This window comes from Corvus hawaiiensis, chromosome 3, assembly GCF_020740725.1.
Source record: "Corvus hawaiiensis isolate bCorHaw1 chromosome 3, bCorHaw1.pri.cur, whole genome shotgun sequence".
In the NCBI taxonomy this organism is placed as follows: domain Eukaryota; kingdom Metazoa; phylum Chordata; class Aves; order Passeriformes; family Corvidae; genus Corvus; species Corvus hawaiiensis.
The window spans coordinates 106,570,566-106,587,141 of record NC_063215.1 but is presented as its reverse complement, the minus strand read 5'-3'; the positions used below and the strand labels follow the sequence as shown (position 1 = coordinate 106,587,141).

At 49.5% G+C, this 16,576-nt stretch overlaps 2 long non-coding RNA genes across 2 annotated transcripts; both read left to right on the top strand.

Moving 5' to 3' along the window:
• Positions 1–10,753: 10,753 nt before the first annotated feature.
• Positions 10,754–13,492, top strand: LOC125322524. The gene is made up of 3 exons (XR_007202052.1): positions 10,754–10,897; positions 12,586–12,691; positions 13,452–13,492. It is a non-coding gene; the product is annotated as an uncharacterized LOC125322524 (long non-coding RNA).
• Positions 13,493–13,645: 153 nt separating this feature from the next.
• Positions 13,646–16,565, top strand: LOC125322555. Its single transcript, XR_007202074.1, has 3 exons — positions 13,646–13,687; positions 15,189–15,341; positions 16,526–16,565. It is a non-coding gene; the product is annotated as an uncharacterized LOC125322555 (long non-coding RNA).
• The last annotated feature ends 11 nt before the right edge of the window (positions 16,566–16,576 follow it).

The following is a 16,576-nucleotide window of genomic DNA, read 5'->3' as shown; positions in this document are numbered from 1 at the left end:
AAGGGCTGGCACATGAACAATGGCACCTCATGTTAGAAGTTGAAGAAGCTTTGCACTTTCCATTAGATATCCCCAGTATTCAAGCAGCCCATATCTGTAGGGAACAAACTGGCCTATCCAAACAATCCACTTTTGCTCTACTTCATTTTTCCAGGGGTTTATTCCCTGCTTTCCTTCCTGCAGAGACACCCAAACGCAACATAAACATGACCTGCCTCAAAATATTTCTGATCTTGGCTAATCCTAACAATTGAAAATCTTCCTAATGGAAATACCACTGGGCAGGTCATTCTGAAATGCTCTCCAAGAGAGCTCCTAAAACTCAGAGAACTAATCATTCTGTACAGGCCTCCACCAATGATAAAATCATGTGGCAGCCAAGCGGTAAAAAAAAAGGAATAACTTTCTGAAATCAGGATTTTTTGCCCCCTGTAGAACATTACAGTCAATAATAAAAGAGAGAAAGATAAGCTTTAATGAGATAGCTCACTCCTAGTCCAGAATTAATCCAGCAAAAATGCCACCTTACATACTCAGCAATTCTTCTCCCCAGATGCATTCAGCATTCCAGCTGCATATCAGCAATTAAGGAATCATTCCAAAGGGGCCGTGCCAGGATTTGGCAGAACTAACCCTGAGGCAAGGGACCAGTGGATCTGATCCCTTTGTCTGCATCAGCAAAATTATTTGTTCAAATCTCATCTTTCCCATCTATTAAAGGAAGCTTTGCCCCCTGCATTAGATGCTCCCAGTATTCAGTGGGCCGATACGATCAGTGTATCTGTAGGGTGTAAATTGGCCATGCAAATGTTCTCCTTCCTTGTGGCAGGGGTTTATTCCTGCTTTCTTTCCTGCAGACACACCCAAACCCAACATTAACATCACCTGCCTCAAAACAATTCTCATCTTGGCTGTCCCTGAAAATTCAAAACTATACACAGAGCGTTTCCCTGTCCCCAGGGACAGGCTCTAAGGCTGGGCTCTCACTTGCACAGAATGAAGAAGAGCTGCTGCACTTGCCAGCGGCTCCGGGGTCTCGTGATCAGCGCTTTGAGCGCAGCTTTTGTACACACTCCGCCTCCCTGAGCCGAGCAGCATTCCTGGGCATGGGCACCGCTGCTGCAGGCCAACATCCTCCGGGCACAGCTGCAGGAAGGAGATTGCAACGAGTCCTGGCTGAAGGAGTCTCCAGTCTGCTGCAGCCCTTCACCTGGGGCGGAATTGTCTTGTGCCGCCATGGGGGGAGCAAAGGGGTGATGGGCTCTGTGCAGATGAGGGTCTCCTCGATGTGCTGCTGGTCGCTGGGCCCGATACAGCTGCTGGTGCGTTGCCCCGCAGCATCAGGAGCCTGCATGGAAAAATAACGCTGCCAGTGCGAGTGACAGCCACCCATCCCTGCCATGGCCCTGCCCACAGGGCGTCCTGCCTACCAAACTGCTCGAGTCAGGTCATGTTAGAGCAACATAAAAAATGTTCAAATGATGCATTTTCCACATGCTGTCAAAATCATGGCCATACAATCCACATGTTGGAGGCAGACCGCTGTCAGCAGAATGGAGGAAGCCCCAGCAGCTGCTCTCCCCATGGCAGGATGCCCATGGCAGCAGAGGCAAGTCTCTGACCTTGCCCACTGCAGTGGGACCCAGGACAGTGCTTTGGAGTTGTTCCCACTGAACTCAGGCTGCTGCTACAGCAGCAACATCACTTTGCACATTTGATAACAAAGAGTTGGAATGGCACACAGGACTTGCCCCAAGAGCTACAAATAAAAGGCGGGGTGGTTAGAAGAGTTTGCTCCTTTTTAATACAAGCAGGCCTGGATTTAAGCAGGGACACTGGGCTAATCATACTGGGGACTGCTTTATAAGCCTTGTCTCTAGCAATTCCCACCAGTCTGCAAGATTTTGTCAGTAGAAAGGGGTAGATAAGATTTTACAGCACATCCATGAGCAAGTCTGGGCCAGAACTCAAAGCACAAGACAAATACTCCCAAATCTGCCCCCCATGGGGAAAGGAAGCAGAAAAGCAGATGAAACAAGTGCCATTGCAGCTAAATTGCCTGCATTTATCTTCTGGTCCAACCTTTCTGTACAAAATCTCCTCAATTCAAACACACAGCTTAAGATCAAGGAATAAAAGTGTTTCGAGAGCATTTCAAGCCTGATTCCTCTTACTTGCACGGAAAAGTAGATGCTAAATTCCTTAAAAACACAAATGCAGGTCTGTTTGGGACTGCATCCTTCAAAACAAGGAATGGAGGTTTAGAAGCACAGAACTGTTTCCATTGGGAAAGACCTTTAAGCTCACAGAGTTCCCCCAATAACCTGAGCCCGCTAACACTGCCAAGGCCACCACTAAAGCATATCCCAGGACGGGATGCCATTGGCCTTCTTGGCCACCTGGGCACACGCTGGCTCACGTTCAGCCACTGCCAAGCAGCACCCTCAGGTCCTTCTCTGCTGGGCAGCTTTCCAGCCACTCTGCCCCCGGCCTGTAGCCTTCCGTGGGGTTGTTGTGGCCCAAGTGCAGGACGGGACACTTCACCTTGTTGAACCTCATACAACTGACCTCAGCCCATGATCCAGCCTGGCCAGATCTCTCTGTAGAGACTGCCTACCCTCCAGCAGATCAACACTCCCACCCAGCTTGGCGTCGTCTGCAAACTGGCTGAGAGGCCCTTGATCCTCTCCTCCAGATCATTGATAAAGATATGAAACACGACTGGCCCCAGTGCTGAGCCCTGGGGAACACCACTTGTGACCAGCCACCAACTGCATTTAATTCCATTTCATTCCACCACTCCCTGACAGTCTTCACCCAGGGAAGGAAGAGTGCATGAAGTACTTCAGGCTTTTCCTCAGGCTTTGTTCTCTGTTTCCCCCCACATAAAAGGCAGAGATTCTCCTCAGCCCTCCTTTTGTTGCTGTTGTATTTACAGCAATAGTTCTACTCTCTTTTGCAAGTTTCTAGGAAGAAATTCTTTACTGTGAGGCTGCTGAGGCACTGGGAACAAGTTACCCAGAGAAGCTGTGGATGCCCCAAGCCTGGAAGCGTTCAAGGCCAGGTCAGATGGGGCCCTGAGCAACCCGGTATAGTGGAAGGTATCCCTGCCCACAGCCAGAGCTTTGGAAGTAGAGAATCTTTCAGGTCCTTTCCAATCTAAGTCATTCTGTGATTCTACGATTTCCCTGCAGGAGTCAGATTAAACTTGGGCTTTGTCCCTTCCAATTTTGTCCCTGCATAACCTCACGACATCCGTAGAGTCCTCCTGAGTTGCCTGCCCCTTTCTCCAAAGATGATAAACTCTCCTGTTCCCCTGAGTTCCAGCCAAAGCTCTCTGTGGGACCCATTGAGAGTGGGGCTAGTACATAAGGCAGGGAGTCAGGTATATCTTCCAAGGTTTCATTTCATAGGAGTAATAGCAAGGAAATAGGTCCATGATGTTCTCCCATTGTTGTGCAGCAAACATACAGTAATGTTATATGAAACATGCTCATGGCAAGCACGCTACAGAGCCCATCAGGACTGGAGCTGCTGTGGAGGTCAAACACAGTTTATCATCAGTCAGAGACTTGATGGGAGGATAAAATTAAATTTGAGTGATGTCAGTTCTTTGAGGCTTTTCTGAGCCCTGAAATTTCAGCTTAGAGATCATGTACCTGAAGCATGAGTTTTATCTAGTGCAACAAGCCCATTGGAACGGGGCAGTTTCCTCAGGCCTGCGGGAGAATCCCACTGCAGATCCTTGTGCCACTGATTCCATCTCTCCCCACCTTTCTCAGTTCTTGGTGGCAAGGTCACTTAGGTTAGACACACAGCTCCCAAGAAGTGCTCCTGTATTTTTCTGCACAATGAATTAAAGTGAGATTACACATCCCAAATCTGTGCTTTCTTTCTGGAAAACTGATAGATTTGGGGAATTTCTGGAGCAGGAAGCTTGCTTCCTCAAATATTTCCTGTGCATGGTAATGAGCACAGAGGAAAGATTTAATATTAAAAGCTTTGCCCAGGCAATGCTCTTTTGACAAGTTCCCTCCTTAGCTCTCCTTGGGAAGATCTGTTCAATGTCCCCAGCAAAAGCTCCTGCAATGGCCGCCCGCCAGCAGAGCAGGGCTGTCAGCTGTGAACCAAGTGTTGCCACAGGCAGCAGCTTACCCAGGGCAGCAAATCAGGAGCTAGGAAGGAGCTGATCTGAAGGCCAAACCTCCTTAGCTCCTTCCAAGAGCACTGCAACAATTCCTCATTCCAAGGAGGTGCAGTGCTGGACACCAGAGCTCTGTGTGAGGACTGGACACAAGTTTGCTCCCACCGAGTGCTGTGATGGTTTCTGCAGGAGCTCTGGGCTCCTGTGCCTGCCGGACACCATGAGGAGAGAAGGAGCCGAGTACACTGACACACCTTTGCCTTGAGCATAGCCCGGCCTTGACCAAACACACTGAAAGGTTTCCCCTTTGGCCCATGTCTCGAAACATCAGGCCAGCTGCGTGAGGGATAAAATGATGTTTTCGTTCAGGCATTGCAGGTAGCCATGAGAAGGAGTGCTCATGTCACACAAGCAAAGATGTAACGAGCAGGAGGCCAGGCCTGCTGAGTGTGGGCGGGAGGAAAAGGGGAGGGAACCCACGCTTGTCACCGGCAGAGAAAGGGGAGGGGAAAGGAGCTGTTGCTTGGAGCCTGGTGGGCAGTCGGAAAGAATGTAAGTTCCTGAGCAGCCGGCACGTGGGAAAGGGGACAGGCAGCCCCATGGGCCAGGAAAAGGCATAAAGGTTTGTGCATTTGAGGCAGAGCTGTGCCTCATCAGGGATGTTATAAATAAAATATGTAATTCGTGCTATTCTATCTAAAACTGAAATGTAATGAGACCCTACAGAGACCGAGTTTCTAAATCCCTGCACCAGCGTGGCTGAGAGAAAAATTTCACAACACTAAAAGTATTTCTTTCACAATAAGTGAGGATTCCACCTAGGTGGGGTTGGATCTTATCACCGGGACATTTGCACCATGACGACTTGATCACCACAGTCTGATATCTACAGCGCATCTGATAAGGAATCGGACATTCCGGGAACTAAAAATAACTGTTCCGGGAACCAGAGATGGCCCATCCATCAGCAGAAATGGCCCACTCATCACCCAGGATGGACAATTCATCAGACCCAGGAAAGGCTTTGTGCGGCCCAACTACTCTGGGACAAGAAAACTTCATGAATACGAGAAGAATAGAATTAATTCGGACTCTGCCCAAAAACTGTATAAGAAGGGACCAGCCAAAGCAGCACTCGTGAACTTGGAAGGTCTGATGCGATAGAGATCAGATCTATGCGTGTTCACCCAGCTCCGACCCCGGGCTCGGTGCTGTTTTTCTCGATCGTGGTGTTTGAAAACGATATTTCGGTCGCATAATAAATGTCATTTCTTTATTAATTTTGATTGGGCAACTCTGTTTATGTTAAGGGAGATGCACTCAACTCAGCTGACTTGTTTATACTCATAAAGAGTTTTGCTTAGATGACTTTCTCCTCTTTCAGCCTTATGGCTGAGTGAATATTTCTCACAGCTGTTTGACAACTCAGGTTGGTTTGTTGTCAGAGAATTTCCCTCAGAAATAGGAGGGTTATCTTCCTCTGTGCCTTCCTCTCAGCAGCCTTGGGGCTCTTGCTGTGTGAAGCCATCCCCCACAGGGGACTACTAAAATATGATCGCTGGCCAGCATTTTTCTCCTAGGAGAGCCCTGCTGCTGTTCCACAAATCTTTCCTAAAGGCCCAAACCAACTCCAGACACTCTGCCTACAGCAGGTTTCCACAAAGAGCTGCAGAAATCCAGGACAGCTACAAGCGAGTGTGGGAAGGGTTTTGTCCTGGTCCTGACAGGAGAATTCTTAATGATCTGAGGCAATTTCATTCAGATGTAGCATAGGATCTGAGTTTTTTCTATTGATATGTTTCAGGATGTCTTACAAGCCTTGGGAGAATGAGGTACAAGGCTGACATCGACAGCGTGATCGTATCCAAGTATAATTGTCCATTTTATTATTCTTCTATTTTTTTCCACTCTAATAAGCCAAGGCAAGCTTTTCCTGGAGACAGAACGTGTGTGGGATGAAGTTTGGTCCCTCACAGGGTCACCAGGGCTGGCAGTGACAAAGCAGGCAATCTGCTTCATTGGGAACCACTACAGAGCTACACCCCAGTGTGGGTTTCAGTAGCAGGGTATTATTAAGAGCTCCTTTCCTGCATGAGATACAAAAAGGAGGTCCCAAATGATCTTCATGCAAGCATGCAGTAAAGAACTGATCCTGCTGTCCTAATGAAGCTAATGCCTATGATGTGGAGCCTTCCAGGAGGCTGCTCTGCAGAGGTTCTGATGTGCCAGTGTCTCTTCATTCACACAGCCTGCCTCAAGTGGCTGCTGGCAGGAGCGTGTTTCCCTGTGCAGCTCTTTAGAAGTTTCCAGGGAATCTCTCACATGAAATACTGTAGCTTCAGATGCTTTATGTTGGCATTGTGGCCTCTGTTATATTTTGTGTCTCCACTTTGCACTTGGGACTGACTGCACTGGTCCCAAGGAGGTTACCCTGGAGTCAGTAGTTTCCCTGTCAACTTCTCAGATGCTCTTACCTTCCAAGGCCTTGCCTCCCAATCCAGAATAGCCCTCCTTCCTCAAAGCCCATATCTAACTCTTTTTTATTATTAAGCTGACCATTTTGCAGGGCAAAAAATCCAGATTTAAGACATTGGTTTTCTGCTACTTTGCTGCCACGTGTTTTTATCCTCTGTGAAGCCATGTAAAGAGTGATTCATCCTCTGAGTTTTAAGGGCTCTGTTGGAGAGTGTTTCAGAATGAGCTACATTGTTCCACTTCCATTAGGAAAATCAGCCTTTAGTCAGACTGGCCTGAAAGTGGCCCAATCTCACACAGTTTAGAATGAAAATCCTTGGGGAAAGCAAATTATCCAGTTTCAAGAACACAATTCACGTTTTGCTAACACTCCTGCAATCCTAAGCTTTTCTTTTCATGTCCTCTAACATATTGCCACAAAGACAAGAAAATATTGATCCAAATGCTTACGGGCATTGAAACCCAGGAGTTCTTTTAGGAACCAGGAAGAAGATGTTTACTAAAATCAGCATGAATTAGGACAGATAAGAATCTCTGTCAAGAGCAAGCTCCGTCTCTGCCCTTCTCTATCAAACGCAGCGGCTCTCCAGCATCCAGGGCTGAGGCCTCCATCATGCAGGAGGTTTCATTCTGCTGGCCACAGAGCAATGCCATGTCTGCTGCCAGTGCACTGTGGCAGTAGCCCATCCATTGGGAGAGGTTCTAGGCATATGTAGCTTGCTGCTCTCAGACACAATCTCTGGGTCTTATCAGAGCTCTGCAATCTGGAAGCTGTCTTGCCTGTTGCCCAGCAAGGCGCTGTTGGGGGCTTGAAGTGTGCCAGAGATTTACAGGAACCTTTGCTTCCATTAACAGGCCTCCCAGTGAGCCAGGCCAAGGAGATGGATCACCCCACCAGTGCTGGCCTTACGAGTGCCGAAGCCCTGAAGGATGGCTTTGGAAAGGTGAGGGATAAGGACAGGGATGAGCAGACTTCCTTTCCAGTGACTGTTTAGTGCTAGGCCCAAACTGTCCCTGAAAATCATAATCTTCCACTCTTGGGGGGTGGGGATTCTCTTGGGAATATATTTGACAGCTACAGAGCAATTGCTTGGCTATTTCCAGTGGTGGCAAGGTCACTGGTTTGGAGATGGTGCTAAGGTCATGCCAGAAGCATTCTTTATGTGCAAAGGCCCTTTTAGAGAAGTTCTGAATGGCAGAGCAAGCTACACATCAGTGAATGTGGGCAAAGTGCATCCTGGGAAGCACAGAAGCAAGGATTCTCATGCTGAGTGTAAGCAAGGGTGCAAAATAAAATGGGAGAGTTTGATTTTTCCTGGTTACCTTTCTTGCTGTATCTCACAGCCCTCTCATTCTCAATTTTTCCATGCATTACCATCAATGTTTCTGCAACTTGTTTTCACGTGACTCCTCTTTTTGGCCTCACGGTCTCCGAGAGCAGCTGAGTCCTTCAGTAGCCAGAAGTGAGAAACAGCTGCAATTCCTGGCCATGAGTGTTAAGCAACAGCTACTGACCCCTCCTTGCTGCGTATTGCACATGGTTTTTATTCTCCTGCCATGGCCTGTAGGAAGGGAACTGCCTGCTCACTGATCACGTAGGCTCTTCATCTGTCTTGGAGCACTCCTGTGATTTTCTTGCTTCAAGCAGGGCCTCCTGACACAGGCTGAGAAACAGTACCTTGGAGCAGTGGGAGGTTATGGCAATAAAGCATTCCACCTCACTGTGTGTAATTGCCAAGGTGAGGACAGGAGACATTCTTCAGAAACCATTGGTTTCTGTGCCACTGTTATACTTGAAGTTCTTTGGGATAACAAAGAGATGTTACCCAGCTCCAGCAAGTTTTCTGGGCCTTTCCATTGTCACCCTCCACTTCCAAGCTCCTCTTTGGTCCCTGCAGGCTTTAGCCTACCGCCTGTCAATGGCACAGCTTCCAGTGTGCAGAGGAAACACCCTGGTAGTGCCTTGAAGAAGAAGGTCTTGAGGAAGCAGGACAACGTGCCCTTACTGCCCAAGAAGCCCATCATCCATGGAGACGGCAGCTTCCCACGCAACTCCTCAGGTAAGCCTGCTCCACAGCAGCTTTTTCCTGCACCGGTTTTCCTTGCACAAGGAGCACAAACTGCCTCCTGATTCAGCCACCACAGCTGGGATCTTGGGTTCATAGCCTGTGCTGAGAATGAACAGCAAATCTACTCTTGAGTTACTCCAGCTCGGCAGAACTGGAGCAGTTGGTTCTTATTGATCCATTGGAAAGCTGAGCTGCATAAAGTAGTGGTAAAGACCTAAGCTCTGGCTTTTGCCCATCCTGATAGAGCAAACTACAGCACTGGTGCCAGGAGGCAGCTGTAACTGCAGGGATGAGCTCGGGGCAGTCTGGCAGGGTGTGCTCACTGTGCACCTACGAGTACCACCACGATCAATTGTCCACTCTCCATCTTGGCCCTCTGCCTGTGCTGCTGTCCGCCTCTGCAGCCAGCTTTCCTGCTCTCCCAGCAAGGGTTGTCTCTGCATGGCAGTCAGCCACTTGGTGCAGCCGTGCTGCTGCTCCCAGAAGTGCCCAATGGCTTCTCGCCGCTGCCATCCCACGGCCTGCAATGCCAAGAGGGAACAAGCAGCGCCTCCTGTGTCACCCCACCCAAATACAGCGGCCTGTGTAGCAGGTGACAGCCAGGAGGGGCTGCCTGGTGCTCCCAGGCTGTTTGCTGCCCGCAGTGAATACACAGCACATAGTCCCTAGTGGCTCTTGCCTCTCCTGTGAGGGCAGCCTGCCTGTGCTATGATCCTGAGTAGGGTGAGAGAAGAAGAAGGGAGCTAGGAATGATACTTTGAGTGCTCTTTTCTAGTGATGCTACTTCCATGCTCACAATTGACCAGAACTAGCCTGACGTGGCTCCCCATTCCTATTGAATATAGATGTGTACATCCACATCCTTCTGCAGTGACACCACTGATGGCAGTGACAGGGGTACACCAGTGACAGCCAGATAGCTCCCATCTGAATATTTTTGATGTTACACTTCCTCCATACTGTGTGAGAACATGCAGGGTAGCACAAAACTTCTACAGATTCTAGAGCAGTTCATCTAGATTCTGTGCAATATTTAAACTCCATCATTTGAGACAGCTCAGATGTTTCCTTGTACACATTAGAAAACGACCTGTTGAGTGCATGACATGAAATTGATGATCAAGAGTCCTTTGGATGACAAGTGGGTTTCTTAAGAAATGCATTTATCATCTGAATTTTCTCATACCTTGTAAACTGACTATCAAGAGATTGTGTCTGCCAACAATTTGCATCTGTATTTACGTATTCTTATCATCAATTTGCATTTGGAAGGCTTTTTTATCAACCATCTGGGCTAGAGATTCCATTTTTCCACAAGAGAAAGCTTAGGCTTGCACAGTGTGCACACAAGTCCATTTGAGGACAAACAAATTTCACCTCAGCATCTTTGAAATACAGCCAGTGTGTACTTTATTGAAATAGTAAAGATTCATGATGCTTGGAAAGAACAAAATCCATGAACTACTCCCTTCCCAAGAGCAGGCTGAAATGTAAGTGCACTCAGCTGCCCTCTGTCTAGAATATTTGAAGCCAATGGGAACAGAGGCGCTGTGAGGTGTGAAGGGTCAGGTATCGCTGTTCCCTGGTAGCTGCTCTGAGGGGATTCAGCCGGGCCCAGCAGGACTCGCTTGTTCAGGCTCGGCTTGGTGCTGTCACGAGGCAGCTGCAGGTCTTTCCTCAGGGAGTTGCAGAGTGCCTCTGTCCTCAGGGCTCGGGGAAATCAGGGCGCTGAGACAGGAGAGGCAGCTGAGGGGTCCCTCGTGGGGAGCAAGTCCTGCTGGTGGGCACTGTCTCACAGGGAGTGGGAGCTCTGCGGCCTCAGGAACGTGCCGCTGGCTGTGGTACCTGTGGCACTTGGGAGCTGGCGCTGTGTGGGCAATTGTCAGGTTGAGCCAAGGAGCTGTGCCCAGCTGGGGGGGCTGGGAGAAAGCAAGGAGCCAGAGAGCAGGGAATTCTCTGAGCCAGTGCCAGTTTGTACCTCATGGAAGCCTGGCTGGGAGATGGGGCTGCAGGCCGCTCCATGGCGGGGTGCCTTGCCCGGGGCTGCAGCGCTCATGGCTGACCCTCTCCTTACAGTGACCCCGCAGACGGCCACTGGTGCCGAGCGCCGAGAGGAGCCGCTCCGTGGGAAGGGGCAGAAGGACGGAGCCTCTTTGGAGCCACAGCAGTCCTTGCTCGAGGCACTCTCCTTGCTCAGCAGCGATGACTGGTAAGAAAGGCCCCGTTCACTCTGTCTCCCTCTTAGCGTTAAGGTAGGTTAGGAGAGCATCTTGCTAGTGCCTCTGAGCCCCAACAGCCCAGAGGGCCGAGGGGCACCAGTGAAACCACTCCAGTGCAGAGAGAGGATAAAGATTTGAGAGCAGCCTTTTCTTGGCCTTGGTCTGCAGCAGTGCTCCAGCTGCAGCAGGTCCGTGCTGTTTCCTCGCTTTGCCTGCTGCTCTGTGGGGCTGCAAAGGAAATCTTGAGGGAAGAGAGAAAGCTGTGGGACAAGATGATTTGCTGGCTGAAGCCAGAAGCAGGATGGCAGCAGTTTGGAGTGTAGAGATTTGGGTGCCTCGGGGCCCAGTGGGACTGAGTAAGATTTGTCTCTGGCCCCACTGCTGGCAGCAGATGCAGGAGTCAGGGTCTGCCTGTGACCTTCTGCATGTGAGTCCCAGGAGCAGCTACAGGGAGTTCTTCTTTCTGAGAAATGCACTGAGTTGTGCTATAGAGTCACTCAGCCTGTCATTAGTCCTGAGGGGCTCATGGCAGAAGAGAAGGAAAAAGAAATAAAATCCTCTAGGAATCTTGCACTTTTGCAAGTCAACTGTTTCCTTCTCACTGCTTCATATGGGCCTGAGATGTTTTGTCAATACTCACAATGTGTCCCAAACTTAGACACTGACAGAAGGAGGCCTGTAGAGGCCCAGAGGTGATAACCCCACAAATGTTAGGTGATACTGGTTGTCTTTTTGATGTCTGGGTTATCATCTACTCACTGCTTCATTCACCCTGGGATAAGGACTCCATTCACCCTGGGATGAGCATGAAAAATCTGCCGCAATGCATCTCCTTGTGCAGTCGCCTTTGCTCTGCCCTGTCTCTTCTGCTTTCTCTTCCCCATTTCTGTTTGGTGCCCTGTGAGGTGCAGAGAGCTTCTGCAGCTGTGGGGGGGTCCGGGTGACACTCAGGGATGCCCGTGGCATCAGCTGCCAGCCCTGCGCTGCAGCCCCGATGCATCACGCGCCTTCCTGTAGCTCAGGTCCTGCCCAAAGCAAGTGCTGAGAGAGGGAGTTGTTTGCACCTTGTAAATAACATGTTGCTGCTGTTTTACGTAGGGGCTTTTGGGAAAAGCTAGACTTTCAGCTGTTCTTGCCCGGGTGTGGAATCTTCTGGGGCATCCTGCTGCTTTCTTGGGGAATGTGTGAGGTGGAGTGGAGTGGGTGACAGACAGGCCTAGATTGCAGAGTGGAAACTCAGCTACAGAGTGCCAGTGCAGACTCTCACTGCTGAACTGCCTGCTGGGGCTAGCAAAGAAGGAAAATGCCCCAGACACAGCCCAATGGGACTGTGTCTCAGGGACAGGTACAGGGAGGTGACAAGAAACAGCAGCATGGCACGGTCTCACAGCCTCCAGGAAGCACTGACATAGGGACTTCATGTGCCAGAGACTTCAGAAAGGCTGTCTTGTTAAACGGCCACAAATGAAGACTCTGAAAGCCCTCTATTTGCCTCTTGGATTTGTGTATGCTTTTGACAGCCACAGCAACCTGTGGCAGCGAGTTCCACGATTTCATCACGTACTGCTTGAAAAGCACCTCCCTTTGTTTGACTGAGCCGCCAGCCTGGTAAATTCAGAGGGTGCTGCCTAGTTCTTGGGTGGAGAGAAAGTCAATCTTTTTGGTACTTGCCTTTCAGGGAGCTGAAGGAGAAGGGACTCTTCAGCATCAAACACCTGGCTGAGTCCCACTCAGAAGTCCTTCTTTGTAGACTTCGTGAGGTTTGCTTGGCACTTACCAACGAGGTAAGAACATTGTTCTGAATCGTCCTCCGTGCTTCTTACACGGTGTGTAGAGTAGATATGTGCTTGTTCATCTCCCTGTGTGCTCAGGAACTGCCTTCATTTCTGTTTCTAGACCTTATCTTTCTCATGTCTGTCAGCTCTCTATAGGATCTGTGTGCACATGTAGCTCTATTTACTGGTAGGTCGGGCATCTGACACTCTCCTCTTGGAGCGAGCTGCCATTACAATGCAACGTGCAAATGCAGAAGCGGAGACACTAATTATGTTATTTGCTGCAGTCCAAATCTCTGCCCAAGCTGTAATTCAACACTGCCAATTAGTCTGTAGACTTGAGCCTGTGTTTTCTGTTTCCTGGCTGAGGGCTTCAACTGCTGCTGTTACTTTTTCAAACAGGAGCAAATGACTCTTTTGTCTTTATGACTTGTGCCTTTATGGCTTGAGAGCAGCCCTTGCTTTAATTTGTTTCTTTGTTTTTTGAATAAAAGGGCCTAAAACCAAAGCAGTGGACATTCCAGAAGAATTAAGTAGAACACTTTAAGTGAAATAATATGTTTTAGGCCTGCAGGAAGCAGGCCTGAGGCCTAGCACAAGTAGGTGCCAGAGTTAAGTGCCTTTCTGTGCTTGTGCTCTTCTGCTCTGCCTGTGCTTTTGTGTTCCCCTGGACACAGCGGGAAGTGTTGTCATTTCCTGGGACTTTTGTCTAAGGCAACTGGTTTTCTTTTCAAGGTGATTCTTATGTTTCCCCGCATGACTTCCCCAGGTGACCAACCTTCGCTCAAAGGTGTCTTACTCTGCAATCGTCACTCTTGGAGAGCTCTTTGTGACCTTGCAGAAGGACATGGACTCGGAGGTGGATGAGGTTGCTCGGGTCCTTCTCCAGATGGTGTGGAACTCCCCAGAGTTTGTTCAGAAAGCAGCCAGTCACACCCTGGGAGTCATGGTGGAGCATGTGACTCCTGCACGAGCAATGACTGCTCTCATGGACAGTGGAGTCCAGTAGGTTCTTCTTCTCTTAGTGATATTCTTCACCTTCTATTGTGTGTGGGGGGGGAGAAGGGCTGAGAGAGAGAATGGGAACGGTGGGAGGGAAGGGTCCTGTATCCTGCATCTTCTGTGAACTCAGTGACTTGATTCTCCAATCAACCTCACTTCTTTCCTCTTGTCACCTATTTCTGCCCTCATGCAGCCCTTTAGTTGACAGAATCACAGAGCTGTAGAATATGCTGAGTTGGAAGGGGCCCATCAGGCTCATCGAGTCCAGCTCCTGCCCTTGCACAGAACAAACACGCCAAGGGTCACACCATGTGCCTGAGAGCGTTGTCCAAAGGCTTCCTGAACTTTCTCAGGCTTGGTGCTGTGACCAGTGCCCTGGGGAGCCTGTTCCAGTGCCCAGCCACCCTCTGGGTGAAAAACTTTTTCCTGATATCCAAGCTCAACCTCCCCTGACTCAGCTTGCTGCTGCTTCCTGGAGTTCTCCCAGTCTGTCCGAGTTGCCTAGATGTGGTGAATGGTGGGCAAGTGAAAGTGCCTGCAAAGGCTAAGGATAGAGCCCTGTGGTTTTGTGGGAAGAGGGACAATTGCAACTGCAGCTGTGAGCGCTCTTTGATATTTCACAGCCCTAACCACAGAGGCCTTGGGAAAAACCATGCATCCTCATTATGCCATTCACTTGAGAAGTAAGGAGGGTTCTTGCTGGGGCATGGAGCACATGGGGGAGAACGTGCTGGGTGTGGCACAGCCTGCACAGCAGGTGCAGCTCCTGCCAAGAGGAGTCTTGTAGGACTGTCCTGGCCTTAGAGCCCCACTTGCTATTCAAACTGATGTCTCATGTTAGCCTTGAGATGATGAATCACTGTACAGGCACCTTCACAGGCCGACTGCCGTGGGACAGCTGAAGCAGGTGCTGCCTTAAGTGTTGGTGCTGGGCCTGATAGTCCCCAAGAGACACTGTCTAGAACAGGACAAGCTGGCTAAACTGACTGCCACCCTTTCCTCAGCTTTGGAAAAGGGGGAAACGTTCAGATGTATCTCTTGCCAAGCCTCACAGAAGAAACTGGCTGCATTGCAGAATATTCTGCAACTTCATGTCCCACAGCGTGTTTTCCCTGCATTTGTTTCTTTCCCAAGGTCTGCAGATTTGGGGGTAAATGGGTGCAAATATCCTCAATCCTGCTGCGGCTGTCTGTGTAGTGGCTGGCTCCTGATGGGTCAGCCTGGGTTGTCTTTAATTTCCCTCTTTCTCAGAGTGAATTTGGGGAAAGACGTTGAGTATCAGATAGTGCAGGGAGACTGAATTCCTCACTCTTGCTTGCAGGCAGTCCTTCTGTAGAGTGCCAACTTTGTGTTTCTCTGCGGACAGAACCTTCTACAGGTGTCCCAAGTGTCAGGGAGAACCCAGGCCTCCTTCCCCCAGCAATGACAGGGAGCATGCTCTGGCCAAGGCCTGCGCTGTGTCCCTCTGCTCCCTGTGTCCCAGTGTCCGCTCTCTTCTTCCCAGGAGCCGCCACGTCCAGGTGCGGAAGTGCGCGGCCCAACTCCTCCTGTCCTTGATGGAGAAAACTGGAGTCACGAAGCTCGCAGGAACGCCCAGGGCTGAGAGGCTGGCGCACGCGGCAGGGACGCTTGCTCAGGACTGTCACAAGGACACAAGGTAATGATCTTCATTTCACCTCCTAAAACAGGAAAACTGTTGGGTGTCTGGCTGTAAAGGGCAAAACCACAAAAGAGTGGAAGCTAAAGGAAATATCAAGTTCCCTCACTGTGTGGATGAGGTTCACAGAGTCACGGAATACGCTGAATTGGAAGGGACCCATCAGTGTCATCGAGTCCAGCTCCTGCCCGTGTGCAGGGCCCCCCAAGAGTCACTCCATGTGCCCGAGAGCATTGTCCAAAGGCTTCTTGAGCTCTGTCAGGCTTGGTGCTGTGACCACTGCCCTGGCTTGTCTGGGGAAATGACTGTGCTGGGGAACCTGAGGTTGTCCCGCAAGAGGGAGCATTGCCAACTTCCTGGGACTTGAATGATTCTTTCCTGAGATCAAAAGAGCCATCAGATGAGCCAGTCAAACAGTTTTGCTTGGCCTTAGGTGCACAAGACAAAGCCAAAATGTTGGCTAATGTTCATCACTGAAGGATCGCATACATCTATTTCTCATTAACTTAAGACTTTCCTAGAAATATTCCCGGGGTCTTTAGCCAATGTATTCAGTCTTTCTAAACCTCTTCTGCAGATTTCTGTAATGCTCTTATCTGTGGCTGAATGACCTCCAAATTGCTTCCTGAAGAAAACTGTGGTTTCCTAGTGGCAAAATCAACCCAAACCACCCAAATCCCCTCACTTTGAGGATTCAATTCCCATTAATAGCTGCCAAGAACGCATGAGCAACTAGCTGTCCCTGTGCATACATATGGTATAGAATAATCAAAAGCAAGCATGAGGCATTTGGTCCTGGCTTCCCTGCCAGTTAAAGAAAGGCAAATTACTGTGCAATGGCAGCAAGACACTGCTAATAAGCTCTGACTCAAAGCAGAGGTGTTTTGCTTGTTCCCTGGGATCTTTCGATGCCACAGAAGCGCACCCACAGTTTCAGAGTGAGATTGTATTTTTCTGTTGCCCCACGTTCTCCTCTTGCCTCTTGTGTTCAGCTGACAGCACTGTGCAGTGCCAAGTGGAGGTAAATCTCTCTCTTTGCTGAGTAGGTAATGCCTTCTCATGCAGGTATGGCAGCTGCTGAGTTTAAGGTATCAGCTTATTCTGTTAATGCTCCTCCTTTGTTTGTTCACCTTCTATTCTTTCTTTCTTTCTTTCTTTCTTTCTTTCTTTCTTTCTTGTTTTAGGCATTATGGACAGGAGATGGTGAAAATGATGCTGAATCACCAAAAATTTAA